We start from the raw sequence: 5,505 nt of genomic DNA, 5'->3' as shown, positions 1-5,505 counted from the left end.
ACTTAACAAAGTCTTTAAAGTATGTGTTATAAAAACATTAAAATAACTAAAGGACAATGTTTCATTAGATGTATAATATCAATAGAGACAGAAATGATTTAAAAAAAAAGAACCAAGTGAAAATTCTATACTTTAGAAGCATAACAAATAAAATGAAAAATTTACTAAAGGTACTCAAGCAGTGTATTTGAACTGTCAGAAAAAAAAAAAATAGTGACCTGAAAGATAAATCAATAGAGATCATGCAATCTGAATAACAGAGAGAAAATAGAGTGGAAAAAAAATGAACACTTTTAAGCACATAAACATGCATGTAATAGAAATACCAGAAGGAGAGAAGAAAGGAACAAAAATAATAACTTGAAGAAACAGTGACTGAAAACTTCCAATTGGTGAAAAACATTAATTTTTACATCTGTGAATCTCAACAAAGTCTAGTTAGAATAAATACAAAGAGATCCACACCCAAACACATCATGGCGAAAATGTTGAAAGCCAAAGACAGGAGAAAATCTTGACAAGCAACAAGAGAAGATGGCTCTTTAAATACAAGGGAACCCTAATGAGATTAACAGCTGACTTCTTATTAAAAGCAATAGATACCAGAAGGCAATAGTATTGTCCATTTCAGGTGCTCAAAGAAAAATACTGTTAACTGAGACTCTTCTATCCAGAAAATAAATCTTTCAAAAATGAGGATGAAATTAAAACATTCCCAAATAAACCAAACCTAAGAGAATTAGTTTCTGTCTGACCCACCTTATAAGAAATATTAAAGGAAGTCCCTTAGGATGAGAGCAACTAAACCCAGACACAAATTCAAATTCACAGTAAAAAAAAAACACCATTAAAAGTAATTATCTAATTCTTTTTATGTTATTAAAAACCAGAATAAATGCATACTTTATTTTTTCTCTTAATTGACTTAAAAAGAAATTATGTGAAATAATATATACATATATTAAGAAAGTTAAGGAAGGTCTCAGGCTGTAGCACGGTGGTAGAGCACTTTCCTGGCACATGGAGGCACTGGGTTTGATCCTCAGCACCACATTAAAAAAAATAATAAAACAAAAGTCCATCATAAGCTAAAAATAGTTTTAAAAAAGAAAGTTAAGGAAGATAAGACAATGTTTCATTAAACATAGATATTATTTGAGGCTATAAATGTAATATATTTTACAAAAATGGCACAAAGAAGGTGGGTGGTTGGAGTGAGGTATGCTGGAGTAAGGAAATGACACCCCATGGTAATCCAAACCCACAGGCAACAATGCAGAGACCCAGAAATTGTAAATTAGGAGGTAAATAAAACAAACTCAATTAATATACACATGCTCTCCATGCTTAATTCAGTTTCATGTATAATGTAATAATTACAACAATGTATTTTGAGGCTTTTAAAATGCATGGATATGATGTGTATAACAATACTAGTTCAAGGAGAGAAAGAGGAAATAGAGCTATTCTATGTTTCAATGGCATTAAATAAGTAGAAACCTTAAGAAGACTCTGATAAATTAATAAGTAAGAGAAAGTAAGTAAGAGAAAACAGATCATTATAGGAATTAAAATGTTACACTAGGATAAATTCACTTTACATGAAAGAAAAAAGTATAGCAGGAATAGAGGAATGAAATGAAGGAAAAATACAGTGAACAAATGTGAAATGTCAGATATCAGTCCAACTATACCAAGAGTAACATTTTACTGAATAGATTAAGCAATACAATGAAAAAGCAGAATTTTCATACTGGATAAAAATATTCCAATTATATGCTGGCTATAGGAGAGCTACATTAGCTTTAAGGTCATAAATAGGTTGAAAGTAAAAGAAAGAGAGCAGGAATGTCTATATTATTATCATACAAATAGCTTTATTTTTTCCTAGAGATAAAGATGATGAAAATGTCAATCTATCAGGAAGTAATAACAATTATAAACACATATGTACCTAACGACAGAGCTCTGCAATACACAAAGCAAAAGCTGACAAAATTGAGGGTGGAGATAGGTAATTTAACAATAGTAGTAGAAGATTTCAATGACCTACCTTAAATAATAAGTAAAACAACAAGGCAGAATATTGACAAGGAAATAAAAGACTTGAACAATAATATACACAAATTAGACCTAACTAATATCTATAGAGTGCTGTACCCAACTAGAACAGAATATACACTATTTTCATGTATACATGGAACATTCTGCAGAACAGACCATGTGATGGATCACAAAATGAACACCAACTAATTTTTAAAAATTGAAATTGTACAAATGATGACCTCCAATCACAATGGAGTTGGAAATTAATAACAAAGAAATTTGGAAAATTCAGAAATATGTGAAAATTAACACACTACTAAATAAAGAAATTGGGATTAAAGAAAAATCACAATGGACATTAGAATGTACCTTGAGATAAATAAAACTGAAGATAAAAATGTGAAAATTTCTGGAATACAACTTAAGTAGTAGTAAATTGATGGGTGTAAATTACATGAAAGAAGAATAAAGATCTCAGGTCAACACTCTTCCATCTTAAGAATTTGGATTAAGTAGTGAAAACAGAATGAAAAGTGAGCAGCAGAAACAAAATAATAGGAATTTAGTAAAAATTAATAAAACAGATTAGAGAAAACCAACTAAACCAAGTGTTGTTTCAAAAAAAAATCAACAAAATGACAAATAACAACTAAATACTTGGTCATGGTGCACAATCCCTTTTACATTAAAGATTTCACCTACCCTGAGTAAGAAAAAAGAGATGACTCAAATCACTAAAACCAGAAGTGAAAGAGGGGACATAATTATCAACCCAGCAGAAATAAAAATAATCGTAAGGGAATACAATAAACAACTATTTATCATAAACTATATAACTTAGGTGAAAAGGACAAGCTTCTAGAAAGAACAACAGGAATTGATTCAAGAAGAAAAAATTAAAAATTGGAATAGACCTATACAAGTAGAGTTTGACTTAGTAATCAAAAACTTCTGCAAAGAAGAGCCCAAGACCAAATGGGTTCACTAATGAATTTTACCAAACATTTAAAGAATTAACATGAATTTGTCACAAACTCTTCCAAAAAAAAAAAAAAAAAAAAAGATGGAATTCTTTTCAACTCACTCTATGGGGCCAGAATTGCCCTTATCTCAAAATCAGACAAATATATCACAAAATGCACCAATCATATTTCCATATTTATATTTTTATATGACTACAGACCCAAAATTACTCAATAAAAATCCTGTCAAATAGACTCCACCAGCACATAAAAAAATTATACACCATAATCAAGTGGGATTATTTCAGAAATGGAAGGTTTCTTTATCTTTTGAAATTCAGTTAATGGAATGCACCATGTGAATAGACTGAAGGGGGTAGGGGACACACTTTAATTTTATTCAATGAAAAGAAAAAAAGACATTTGACAAAATCTAATACAGTTTCATTATTATAACACTCAACAACCTAGAAATAGAAGGCAACCTCAATATAATAAAAGTCATATATTTAAAAACCCACAGTTAGTTTCATACATAATGGCAAAAAAATGGAATGCTTCCCCCTTAAGACCAGGAAAAGGACCAGGGTATCTGTTCTCACCACTGCCATTCAATTGTACTAGAAGTTCTATCCAAGGAAAGTTGACAAGGAAAAGGTATAAAAGTAAATTAGACTGGAAACTAATAAGTAAAGCTATCTCCAATTGCAGATGCCATGACTTTGTATACATAAACACCTAAGTAATTCACTAAGAATCTATTACAACTAATAAATGAATTTAGTAAGGTTGTAGAAATCAAGATTAATGTATACAAATAAAGTATACATCTAAACAATTCTATTAGCAATAAGATAAAATAAAATACTTAGCAATAAGTTTAACAAAAGAGTGCAAAACTTTTACTCTGCAAACTATAAAATATTGTTGAAAAAAAATAAAAGAAGCCTAAATAAATGAGAAGACATGCCATGTTCATGAACCGAAGGCTTAATATCATTACAAGGGCAACACTACCTGAAGTGATCTACAGATTCAACATGATTCTTCTCAAAAGCTCAGCTGAATTCTTTTCAGGTATCAACAAACTGATCCTAAAAATCCATATAGAAATTTAAGGAATAGTCACAAAATTTGGCCTAGTCACAAAAATCTTGGAGGACTCCCCCCTCTCTAATTCAAAACTTACTACACAGCTATAATAGTGTTGTACTGGAATAGGAAAATCATACAGTTCAATGGAATAGAATTAAGGGAAAAATCCAGATTTATTGCCAATCAAGTCATAGTAAGAGTGGCAACATGAGTCCATGGAGAAGGAATGAACTTTTTAAGCTTGTGGTGCTGGGACAACAGGGTATTCATGTGCAGAAGGATGGAGTTGGGCCCTACCTCACACCACATACAGAACTATGACCTCACAAGGGTGATTCTTTGTCCTAAGTCAAAGAGTTAAAAGTATACAAACGTTAGAAGAAAAAAAACAGGTGTAAATCATCACAACCTTGGAATAGAAAATAGTTTCTTAGACATGACCTCAAAACCACAGCCACAAGAGAAAAAGGCAGACAGACCGGACCTCGTCAAGACTGAAACATTTTGTGCTTCAAAGACATCATTAAGAAAGTAAAGGAAGAAGCACAAAGTGGAATAAGATGTTCACAAATCATACATCTTATAAGGGACTTGCATACAGAATATACAAAGGATGACAACTACTCAATAATAAAAAAGACAAACAATTCAATTTAAAGATGAGCAAAGGAACGATCGAAGTAGCCATTTTCCCAAGGAAGATAAACAAATGGCCATTAAGAGTATAAAAAAAGATGCCATCATCATCAGCCATAAGGGAAATGCCAATGGAAACCATTCATTAGAATAGCTATAATACAAAAAAATGTAGTAGCAACTGTTGGCAGGGACGGGGGTAAACTGTAACCCTCATGCACAGCTGGTGGGAATGTGAAATTGTGGGACTGTATTGGAAAACTGTTTGGTCGGTCCTCAAGATGTCAACACACAGTTTCCACATAACCCAGCTCCTCCACTCTTTGGTATACAACCAGGATAAACAAAGGCCTGCATATGAACATCCAGAACAGCTTTATTTAATAACCAAAAATAGTAGCCAACAACTGGAACCAACCCAGGAGTCCTTCAGTGAGTGAGTGGCTAAACAACTCTGGACTACTGACCACATGGACTCCTACCAGCTATAGGAAGGAATGAAATATTAATACCTGCTACCACATGAATAAATTTCCACGGAATCATACTGAGTTTTTTAAAAGGCTATCTATGACAAACTTTGAGGGGTGATAAATGTGTTCAATATGTTGATTTTGGAGAGGGTTTCTGTATCTTTATATCTATAGTTCTAGCTATGACAAGACAAAGGCAGAAAATATTTGCAAAGTCATATATATGAGGAGGGTTTAATATCCATAATATATAAAGAGCCACCACACCTTAACAACAACAAAAAAGACAATCC

Source organism: Spermophilus citellus (assembly GCF_964194105.1).
Source record: "Spermophilus citellus genome assembly, chromosome: 12".
NCBI classification, from domain to species: Eukaryota; Metazoa; Chordata; class Mammalia; order Rodentia; family Sciuridae; genus Spermophilus; species Spermophilus citellus.
This window is presented reverse-complemented; position numbering follows the sequence as displayed.